This window comes from Salvelinus sp. IW2-2015, linkage group LG8 (genome assembly GCF_002910315.2).
Source record: "Salvelinus sp. IW2-2015 linkage group LG8, ASM291031v2, whole genome shotgun sequence".
In the NCBI taxonomy this organism is placed as follows: Eukaryota; Metazoa; Chordata; class Actinopteri; order Salmoniformes; family Salmonidae; genus Salvelinus; species Salvelinus sp. IW2-2015.
In genome coordinates this window covers 6,954,594-6,966,218 of record NC_036848.1, presented here as the reverse complement: position 1 = coordinate 6,966,218, position 11,625 = coordinate 6,954,594, and the positions used below count along the sequence as shown (strand labels likewise).

Below are 11,625 nucleotides of genomic sequence, written 5' to 3'. Positions count from 1 at the left end.
TCTGCCCCTAGTCTGTCTCGTCTGCCTGTCCAGCGCCCCTGTTGCTCTTTTCTGTCCCATCTGCCCCTGTCTGTCTTCTTGCCTGTCCCACGGTCCCTGTCTGTCTCTTTGTCGGTCTCTTGTTTGGTCTCATTCCCTCTTGTCTTGTCTCTCTGTCTGTTCCCCACTGCCCTGCTCCTTTCTCTTGTTCTGTCCACCCTGCCGTCTGTCTCTGTCCTGTCACTCCATGGTCTGTTCCCCTGTCTGCCCACCTTCCCTGTTCTGTCTCTCTGCTGTCCCACTACCGGTCTGATCTCTATAGTTCTCACTGCAACCTGTCTGTTCTCTGTCTGTCCACTGCCCTGTCTGTCTCTGTCTGTCCCACTGCCTGTCTGTCTCTCTCTGTCTGTCCCACCTGCCCCGGTCTGTCTTCCTTTGTCTGTCCCACTTCCTGTCTGTCTCTCTGCCTGTCCCACGGCTCCTGTCTGTCTCTTTTTGTCTCACTTGCCTCTGTCCTGTTCTGTCTGACCACTGCCATGTCTGTCTCTCTGTCGTCCAACCTTCCTTTTTGTCCACTCTCTGTCTGTCCACGCCCCCTGCTTGGTCTCTATGGCTGTCCCCACTGACATGTCTGTTTCATTCTCTGTCTGTTCCACTGACCTGTCTGTTTCTCTGTCTATCCCACTGCCCTGTTGTCTCTCTGTCGTCCACTATCCTGTCTCTCTGTCTATCTCATGCCTCGCTGTTCTAATGTCAGTCCACGTGCCTGTCTGTCCTCTTCGTGTGTCTGTCCCACTGCCATGGTCTGTGTCTATGTTGTCCAGCACTGCTCTGTCTGTTTCTGTCTGTCCCACTATCTGTCCTGTTCTCTGTCTATCTCACTGCCTGTACTGGTTTTATGTCTGTCCCACAGCCGTGTCCTGCTCCTGTGTCTGTCCACTGCCTATGTCCTGTGTTATGTCTGTCCCCCCACCTTTGCCTGTCTGTCTCTCTGTCTGCCACTATCCTGTCTGTCTCTCTGTCTATCTCACTGCCCTGTCTGTTTCTATGTCTGTCCCACGCCGTGTCTGTCTCTTCTGTCTGTGCCCGACTGCCATGTCTGTGTCTATTGTCTGTCCACTGCCTGTCTGTTCTCTGTCCTGTCCACTTCCCGTCTGTTCTCTCTGTCTATCCTCACTGCCTGTCGTTCTATTCTGTCCTAAACTGCCCTGGTCTGTCTCTCTGTCTGTCCCACTTCCTGTCTGTCTCTCTGTCCACCATTGTGTATGTTTTGTGTGGTCATTCATGTCTGATATCCAGTGTTCGTTTTGGTTATTAGTGATATTTGGATTTTCCAGTATGCTGTACCATACTGTCTGACTCCAGTGTCCAGGTGTCAGGTTCTGACTGTCTTCCATGTTGCTAATGGAGATGGATCAGGGTGAAGGTTCTCTGACTGCTACTTCCATGTTGTGCAGATGAGATGACAGGGTGAAAGTTTCTTGAACTGGCTCTTCCATGTTGCTCAGATGGAGAATGGACAGTGTGTAGGTTTGACTGCTCTTCATGTTGCTAGATGGCAGAGCGAGCAGGGTGAAGGTTTCTGTACAGCTCTTCCATGTTGCTCAAGATGGAGATGACAGGTGAAGGTTTCTGACTGCTCTTCCCATGGTTGCTGCAGATGGAGATGGACAGGGTGAAGGTTTTGCCTGCTCTTTCATGTTGCTTCAGATGGTAGATGGACAGGGTGAAGAGTTTCTGACTGCTCTTCCATGTTGCCTCAGATGGAGATGGAACAGGGTGAAGGTTTTCTTATGCTCTTCCATGTTGCTCAGAATGGAGATGGACAGATTGAAGGTTCCTGGACTGCTCCTTCCATGTTGCTTCAGATGGAGATGGACAGGGTGAAGGTTCTGACTGCTCTTTCATCGATTGCCAGAGTGGAGATGGACAGGGCAGGTTATGACGTGCTCTTCCATTTGCCTCAGTATGAGAGAATAGGACAGGGTGAAGGTTTCTTACTCTCGTTCATGTTTCAGAGGAAATGGACAGGGGTGAAGGTTTTGACTGCTCTTACCATGTGCTCAGAGTGGAGATGGGACAGGCGTGAAGGTCTTTCTGACTGCTCTTGCCATGTTGCTAGCTGGAGATGGACAGGGTGAAGGTTGCTGACCGCTACTTCATGTTGCTCAGGATGGAGATGGACAGGGTGAAGGGTTTCTGACTCGCTTTCCTATGTTGCTCAACGATGAAATGGAACAGGTGAAGGTTCTGACTGCTCTTCTCATGTTTCTCAGATGGCAGCAGGCAGGTGAAGGTTTGAACGTCTTCCATGTTCGCTCAGCTATGAATGGATAGGGCTGAGGTTTCTTCTCTTTCTGACAGGTCTTCACATCGTTGCTAGATGCAGATGGACAGGGTCGGAAGGTTTCTGACTGCTCCCATGTTGCCTCAGATGGAGATGGACAGGCCGGTGAAACGGTTTCTGACTGCTCTTCCATGTTGGCAGATTGGAGATGGACAGTGTGTAAGGTTTTGACAGCTCTTTCATTGTTTGCTCAGATGGAGAATGGACCAAAGGGGAAGGATTCTGACAAGCTTTCCATGTTTGATTCAGATGGAGATGGAAGGTGTAGGTTCTGACTGCTCTTTTCATGTTCTTCAGATGAGAATGGACAGGGTGAAGGTTTCTTTCTGACTGCTCTTTCATGTTGCTCAGATGAGATGGAATCAGGGTGAAGTTTCCTTCTGACTGCTGCTTTCAATGTTGCTCAGATGGAGATGCGAAGGGTGAAGGTTCTGACAGCTGTCAGGCCAACCTGAACAGAGGCTGATGGGACTGCCCCTCCCTGCGTGTCCATCACCAGACTGAGCTCTGGTGACAGCGTCCAGCCCCTGTAACCCCTGCACGCAGAGGCTGCTGCCATATTCAACAGGTAACAGTAGCCAGCCCAAAACCCCTGCCGAAACCAGGGTACCTAACTCCACCAATCAATCAAATCAATCAATATTTTATTTTGCCCCAGTTACTTGGAAAAATCCATTAATGTAGCTAAGTACATATTACAATGTCAATTACAGTGTACATTACATTCACAATACTTAACATTAACAACAGTGTATTTTTAAGAAGCTGCCAAACACTATTCAAAGTATAAAGGTAGCACAAAGCAATCCGAGAAATAGCATTCTCTCTTTATCAGTCACTGTGAATTTAAGATGACAAATCCTGTATGTCATTTCTGTTTCTGTTTATATGAAGTTACAAGACCTCTTGCAAGACCCCATTGAACAATCAAATGTGTGTCATAAGGCTTTCAAAATAATATTTGGATCATTGCGAACATATTTTGTACTCTCCTACAGTTGTGTCCAGCTGTTCTGTTGGGAAGGTACAGATGTAGGATCTTAATTTTAACCCTATATTGGCACAGCCACAAATAATCCTGCAGTAAGATGAACTTCAGGGTCGTCAGCTGGCAAAAAAGTACTGCTAATCAGTATGAAAGTTGCAAATACTTAACGTTTGCGGTCAGAATCTCGAATTCGACCTCCACATTTCTCTGGTGCAAAATTATAATAGTTTGCTCCAATTTTTAGTTTTGTGACCAAACATAAGTTAAAAGTAATAGTAAAGAGAAATATTGTACATCTAAACCGCTGTAAATATACACTGGCTGGCAGGCAGGTATGTGGACAACCGCCTCTTTTTCAATTAGTGCGATTCGGATTTCACAGCCACACCGTTGCTGAAGCTCAGTGGACAATTGTAACTAGATTCCACAACACTTTTCCACAAGTCAGTTGGGTCAAATTTCTCTGCCTGCTAGGCGTCTTGTTCCCCAGTTCCGTTGTGCGTCGCTCTTCTCGGTTCTGTTGTCACTTGTTTTTTTCCTTTTTACGCGTGTTTTGTTTTCTGTGACATAAACTAAAACTTAGGCAAACTATTATCGTTTAGCAACCAGGAAAATGTGGAGTGATTTCTGCATACGCAAGCTTAACAGTATTGCAAACTTTTCATGTAGCATACTTTTTTGCCCAGCTGAACTGATACGTTCAAATCCTGTTACTGAGATTAATTGTGCTGTGACAATATAGGTAAAACTAAGATCCTACATTGTAACCTTTCCCACAAAACGCTGACACAAACTGTAGAAAGTAACAAAATATGTTGCAATGATCAAAATATATTTTGAAGCATGACCACAATTTTTGTTCAATATGGGTCTGCAAGAGGTCTGTACTTATAATCAGAAACAGAATGACATTTATTACAGAGATTTGTCATCTTAAATTCACAGTGACTGCTAAAGAGAGGCAAACCTTTCTCGGATTGTGTGCTTAACCCTTTACGTGAATATGTTTGGCAGCTTCTTAAAATAACTGTGTTAAGTTAAGTATGATTGTAATGTACACTGTAAGTACATTTTTATATGCCATGTACTACATAATGATTTCCAAACTGGCAAATAAAGTATTGGGATTGATTGATTGATTGGTGGATGTTAGGGTACCTGGTTTCGGAGGGGGGTGGGCTACGTTACCTGGTATGGCAGCCCTATGCGTGGCAGGGGGTACAACGGGCTGGAGCTGCCCCAGAGTCACGTCTGGATATGGACACGCAGGGGGAGGGCATCCCAGTTCAGCACTCTGTTCAGGTGGCCCATGACAGCTGTCAGAAACCTTCAACCTGTCATCTCCATCTGAGCAACATCGAAAATGAGCAGTCAGAAACCTCACCCCGTCCATCTCCAGCTGAAGCAACAATGAAAAGACAGTCCAGACACCTTCACTGTCCACTCCATCTGAGCAACATGAAAGAGCAGTAGAAACCTACACCCTTCCATCTCCACTGCTCACATGGAAAGGCTGTCCAAAAATCCTTCCCCCTGTCCCCATTCCATCGAGCAACATGAAAAGAGCTGTCCAGAAACCTTACACACTGTCCATCTCCATTTGAGCACATGGAAGAGCAGTCAATGAAACCTTCACCCTGTCATCTCCATCTGAGCCAACATGGAAGAGCAGTCAGCACCTTCACCCCCTGTGCCATCCCATCTGAGCAACATGGACGACTGTCAGAAACCTTCACCCTATCCATCTCCATCTGAAGCAACATGGAAGAGCCGTCAGAAACCTTCACCCTGTCCATCTCCATCTGAGCAACATGACAGAGCAGTCAGAAACCTTACCCTGTCATCTCCAATCTGAGCAAACATGGAAAGAGCGTCAGAAACCTTCACCCGTCCACTCCATCTAGCAACATGGCAAGAGCTGTCAAAAGCCTTCACCCTGTCCATCTCCATCTGAGCAACATGAAGAGCAGTCAGAAACTTCACCGTCCATCTCCATCTGAGCAACATGGAAGAGCATCAGAAACCTTCACCCTGTCCACTCCATCTGCAGCAACATGGACAGAGCAGTAAGAACCTCACCTGCTCCCATCTCCTATCTGAGAACATGGACGACAGTCAGAAACCTTCCACCGTCCATCTCCATCTGAGCAACATGAGAGCAGTCAGAAACCTATCACCCTGTCCATCTCCATCTGAGCAACCGAAGAGCAGTCAGAAACCTTCATCTGTCCATTCCATCTGAGCAACATGGAAGAGCAGTAAAAACCTTCACCTGTCCATCTCCATCTGAGCAGCATGGAAGAGCAGTCAGAAATCACCCGTCCATCTCCATCCTGAGCACATGAAAAAGAGCACGTCAGAACTTCACCCTGTCCATCTCCACTCGAGCAACATGGAAGAGCAGTCAGAAGACTTCATCTGTCCATCTCATCTAGCAACATGGAAGAGCTGGGTCAGAAAACACCTACCCCCCAACCCTGGTTTTTTTTCCCATCCCCCCCCCCCCCATCTGAAAAGCAACATGAAAAGAGCCGCAGGTGAAACCTACACCTGTCCATCTCCATCGAGCAACATGGTAAGAGCAGTAAGAAACTTTCACCCTGTCCATCCTCCATCTTGAGCAACAATGAAGAGCAGTCAGAAACCTCACCTGTCCATCTCCATCTGAGCTAAGCATGGAAGAGCAAGTCAGAAGCACCTGACACCTGGACATCTGGGTCAGAGCAGATTAAGACATACTGGAAAATCAAATATCACTAATACACAAAACGAGACACTTGGATATCAGACAGAAAATGACCACCAAAAACAAACACACATGCTGGACAGAGAAACAAGACAGGGAAGTGGGAACAGACAGAGAGACAGACAGGGCATAGGACAGACAATCGAAACAAGACAGGCAAGTGAGATAGATCAGGAGGAGACAAGACAAGGGGAAGTGGGACACGACAGAGAAGACAGACAGGGCATGGGACAGACTATAGACACAGCATGTGCAGTGGGACAGACAGTAGACGACAGACACGGCATGGGACAGACATAGAAACAGAGCAGGGCAGTGAAGATAGAAGAAGAGACAGACAGGAAGTGGCACCTGACAGAGAGACAACAGGGCAGTGGGACAGGACATAGACACAGACATGGGCAGTGGGACCGACACAGAGACAGAACACGGCTAAGTGGACAGACATAGAAACAAGACAGGTGAGTGAGATAGACAAGTAGACAGACAATAGTGGGAACCACAGAGAGACAACAGGGCAGTGGACAGACCATAGACAACAGACATGCAGTGCGACGAGAACAGAAGAGAGACAGGCGCAGTGGGTACTGACATAGACACACTAGAGGGCAGTGAGATAGGACACGAGAGACAGATATGGGAAGACAGAGAGACAGACCGGGGCAGTGAGATAGACAGAGAAAAGACATGTCAGTGGGACAGACAGAGAAACAGACATGGTCAGTGTGACAGGATCAAGAGACAGACAGGGGCAGTAAGGACAGACAAGAGACAAAAACAGAAGTGGGACAGACAGAGAAGACAGACATGAGCAGTGGGGTGCAGACAGAGACAGACAGAGGCAGTGAGACAAACAAAGAGACAGATCAGGAGCCGGTGGGACAGACACGAGAGACAAACAGGCGAAGTGGGACAGACAAAGAGACAGACGGAGAGAGGCAGTGGGAACCGACAGCGAGAGACAGACAGGGCAGTGGGACAGACAGAGACAGGAACAGGGGCAGTGGAACATGAGAGAGAGACAGACAGGTGCAGTGGGAGAGAACATGAGATAGAGCGGGGTAGTGGACAAGACAGAGAACAGACAGGAAGGTGGGCAGACAGGGAAAGAACATGGAAGTGGGACAGACAAGAGACAGACGGGCAGGGGACCAGAACAGAGAGAAGACAGGGCAGTGGGAAGACAGAGAGACAGACAGAGCAATGAGACAAAACAAAGAGACCGGACCAGAAGAGACAGACAGGGACCGTGGGACAGGCAAGAGACAGACAGGGGCAGTGGGACAGACAAAGAGACAGACAGGTGCCTGGTGGACTAGAGAGAGACAGACGGGAGTGGGACAAAGAAACAGCTGCGGGCAGTGGACAGACAGTTAGAGACCGACAGGGCAATGGGACAGACAGAGAGATAGAAAGTCGCGAGTGGGACAGACAGAGAGCACCAGGGCAAGTGAGGGACAGAAGAGGAGCGGGGAGGGGGCTGAGGGAGACAGCGGGGAGTGGGACAAAGGGGAGGGTCAGGGGACTTTACACTTGCCTGGCTATCTTGCGGGGCAGTTATGCGTGCGCTAGCAGCATTGTGGGCTCCTCTTTTTGTGCCTGTGGTCGTGCTGAAGTGAAAGCAGCTGCGGTCTGGTCTTGGGCAGGTGCGGTGGAACTTTTTACCCTGCTGCTGGCTGGGCTGCTGCTGAAGGATCGAGGCTGTGAGGTGGAAGGCTCGGTCCTCTCTACACAACGACAGAGACAAACCAGGAGCACGACGTGCTGAAGTCTCAAGTCCCGGCCTGCAGCTACCTGCCCCCAAACAGATAGATAACAGAGCCATGTGGCCAACGCCTAAGCCTGGACAACGGCTGCTTTCAATGGAGGCATCTACTGTACGAGCAGCCTCAGGAACTCAGTAGCTAGCAGCCCCTTCAGGAGCCCTCTACTTGTAGCTAGCAGACCTCCGGAGCCTCTACTGTAGCTAGCAGACCCTCGGGAGAACACATAATGTAGCTAGCAGACCCTCCAGGAAGCTCTACTGTAGTTAGCAGACCCTTCGGCGAAGACTCTACTGTAAACCTCAGACCCTTCGGGAGCTCTACATTAGCTATCAAGACCTCCAGGGAGCCTCTACTGTAGCTATCAGACCCTCAAGGAAGCCTCTACTGTAGCTAGCAGACCTTCGGGAGACTCTCTGTAGCTCTCAACCCTGGCCCTGCAGGATCCTCTACGTAGCTAGCAGACCCTGCAGGAGACTCTAAACTGCTAAGATATCTATCAAAACCCTGGCCCTGTCAGGAAACTCTACTGTATCTTATGCCAAACCCTGGCCCTGCAGGATCCTGCTGTAAGCTAACAGACCCTGCAGGAACTCTATTCTGTATCTCATAAAACCTAGCCCGTGCAGGAACTCTATGTAAGCTAAGCAAGACCCTGCAGGAGCTCTGACTGTAGCTACAGACCTGGCAGGATCTCTACTGTGTCTAGCACGTCCTGCAGGATCCTTACTGTAGCTAGCCAGGCCCTGACCCTGCGAGGGATCTCTATGTAAATAGCAACCTGACCCTGCAGGATCCTGCTACTGCAGCTAGCACCCTGACCCTGCAGGATCCTCTACTCAGCTAGCTGAGCTGACCCTGCAAGGATCACTCTACTGCAGCTAGCTGACCCTGAACCCTGCAGGATCCTCTACTGCACTGAGCAGACCTGACCTGCAGGATCCTCTACGTAGATAGGCAGACCCTGACCTGCAGAAGAATCCTCTACTGCACGCTAGCTACTCTAAGAACGATCTCTAACTGTAGATAGCAAGACTGACCCTGAGATCCGTCTACTGCAGCTAGCAGAACCCTGACCCTGCAAGGACCTCACTGCAAAGGCTAGCTGACCCTGACCCTGCAGGATCCTACTTGCAGCTAGCAGAGCCCGCAGGATCCTCTATAACGGCAGCAGCAGATCCTGTGTGTCCATGCAGCTTCTCATTGAAACTGAATACTGTAGAGAGGCTTAAGTCATGCCAGTTCAAGAAACTGAAGGAGGTATTATCAGGAGGGGCACTCCCAGGCATATGATCAGCACACCATTTAAAGCAACACACACGCACCACCCGCAAGAAGCACACACACACACACAACACACACACACACACACAGCACACACACACACACACATCCACACCCACACACCACACACACACACACACACACACACACACACACACAACACACACCACACACACACACACACCATTCACACACCAGACATTTCCACCCCACAGTACACTGAAAAAAAGGGTCTTGCCGTCGCTCTTAAGGTTCTTGGAAAACCTCTTGCCAAGTGTAAGCACCTTTGAGCTCAGTTGGGGGTTCTTGAGACGTGGCATCTACGCTTCTTCAGAATCTAAAAGGTTTATTGAAATGTAATGGAAAAGCCCTGATGTGTGCCTTTTATAGCAGAACACAACTTGACCAGTGTTGACTTAGTGTTGATTTGCAAAGTGTAAATTTCTAGTGTTGCAGCTCTGTTATTGATAATGTGTTGATCCAGTTCAGATCTTTAAAGGTAGTCTCCTCAACCCTGACAGTCATTCTGAGCACAATTGAAGGTGAATACAAATTCCAAATGTTGGATATTCCTAATCTGGATGGATTCAAATAGGCTTATACACATCACTTTGCAAGCCGCCATAATGGTGACGTGCAGGCCCTGACGTGGCCGTAAGCTATGAGTTTCGAGGCCGTGTATAAGGGTAAACTCTCAAATAATAAGGCCCCCATAAATATGTATTGTATTGTCTAATAATTAATTTTAATGAATAACATAATCACTAAAAGCTGACTTGGTCGAAGGTCACAGGATGAAGACTGAATGAATGCGTACACCAGTCACCTCTAAACTACAGTCATGGTAGTACTGGTAACTCTAAAATTAACTCGACAGGCTGGGAAATCATGCAAAGAACACTCCAACACCTACAGCAGGGCTATCCAATTCTGGTCTGAAGTGACAAAACATTTCTGTTTTTTTTGTTGGTTTTCTCATGGATTTTTTTATGGTTCCTCAGAGAACCATCGCCATTTAAGGTTCTTCAGATAACCTCAAAATGGTTCCCCATGGCATGCTCTGGAAGAACCTTTTATTTGGTTCCTATTCAACCTTTATTTTTTAACAGTGTAGATTCCTCGTTGAAGTGGTTACACAGGAGGTAGCACATCTGGACTATGAAGACTAAAGAGAGAGAAAAGAGAAGTTGAGTTAAATCAATTCAACATCCTGAATCCCATAGTAAGCTGGATTTTTTTCATCTATGATTTCATGATGATTCAACATCAATCTCTCTCTTATTCTCCCACGGCAGTGGGACAAAGAAACAGATGAGGGCAGTGGGACAGACAGAGAGACAGACAGGGCAGTGGGACAGACAGAGAGATAGAAAGTGTGGTGGGACAGACAGAGAGACAGGGCAGTGGGACAGAGAGAGGTAGCGGGGAGGGGGGCTGAGGGAGACAGCGGGAGTGGGACAAAGGGGAGGGTCAGGGGACTTTACCACTTTGCGCTGGCTATCTGCGGGGCAGTTATGCGTGGCGCTAGCAGCCTTGTGGGGCTCCCTCTTTTTGTGCCTGTGGTCGTGCTGAAGTGAAAGCAGCTGCGTCTGGTCTTTGGGCAGCGTGCGGTGGAACTTTTTACCCTGCTGCTGCTGGGGCTGCTGCTGAGGATGAGGCTGTGGAGGTGGAGGCTCGGTCCTCCTCTACACAACGACAGAGACAAACACAGGACACTGACGTTCTGAAGCCTCATCCCGGGCCTGCAGTACTGCCCCCAAACAGATAGATAACAGAGCCATGTGGCCAACGCTACAGCCTGGAAACGGCTGCTTTCAATGGAGCATCTACTGTAGCTAGCAGCCCCTGCAGGAGACTACAGTAGCTAGCAGCCCCTYCAGGAGCCTCTACTGTAGCTAGCAGACCCTCCGGGAGCCTCTACTGTAGCTAGCAGACCCTCGGGAGACACTAATGTAGCTAGCAGATCCTCCAGGAGCCTCTACTGTAGTTAGCAGACCCTTCGGGAGACTCTACTGTAACTAGCAGACCCTTCGGGAGCCTCTACATTAGCTATCAGACTCTCCAGGAGCCTCTACTGTAGCTATCAGACCCTCAAGGAGCCTCTACTGTAGCTAGCAGACCCTTCGGGAGACTCTCTGTAGCTAGCAGACCCTGGCCCTGCAGGATCCTCTACTGTAGCTAGCAGACCCTGCAGGAGACTCTACTGTATCTATCAAACCCTGGCCCTGCAGGAAACTCTACTGTATCTAGCAAACCCTGGCCCTGCAGGATCCTCTACTGTAGCTAACAGACCCTGCAGGAGACTCTACTGTATCTATAAAACCCTAGCCCTGCAGGAGACTCTACTGTAGCTAGCAGACCCTGCAGGAGACTCTACTGTAGCTAGCAGACCCTGCAGGATCCTCTACTGTAGCTAGCACGTCCTGCAGGATCCTCTACTGTAGCTAGCAGGCCCTGACCCTGCAGGATCCTCTACTGTAAATAGCAGACCCTGACCCTGCAGGATCCTCTACTGTAG

General features: G+C 49.0%; 1 pseudogene; it reads right to left on the bottom strand.

The window, feature by feature from the left end:
* Positions 1–11,625, bottom strand: part of LOC111967334 (mitogen-activated protein kinase kinase kinase kinase 4-like) — a 107,481-nt pseudogene that overhangs the window by 40,562 nt on the left and 55,294 nt on the right.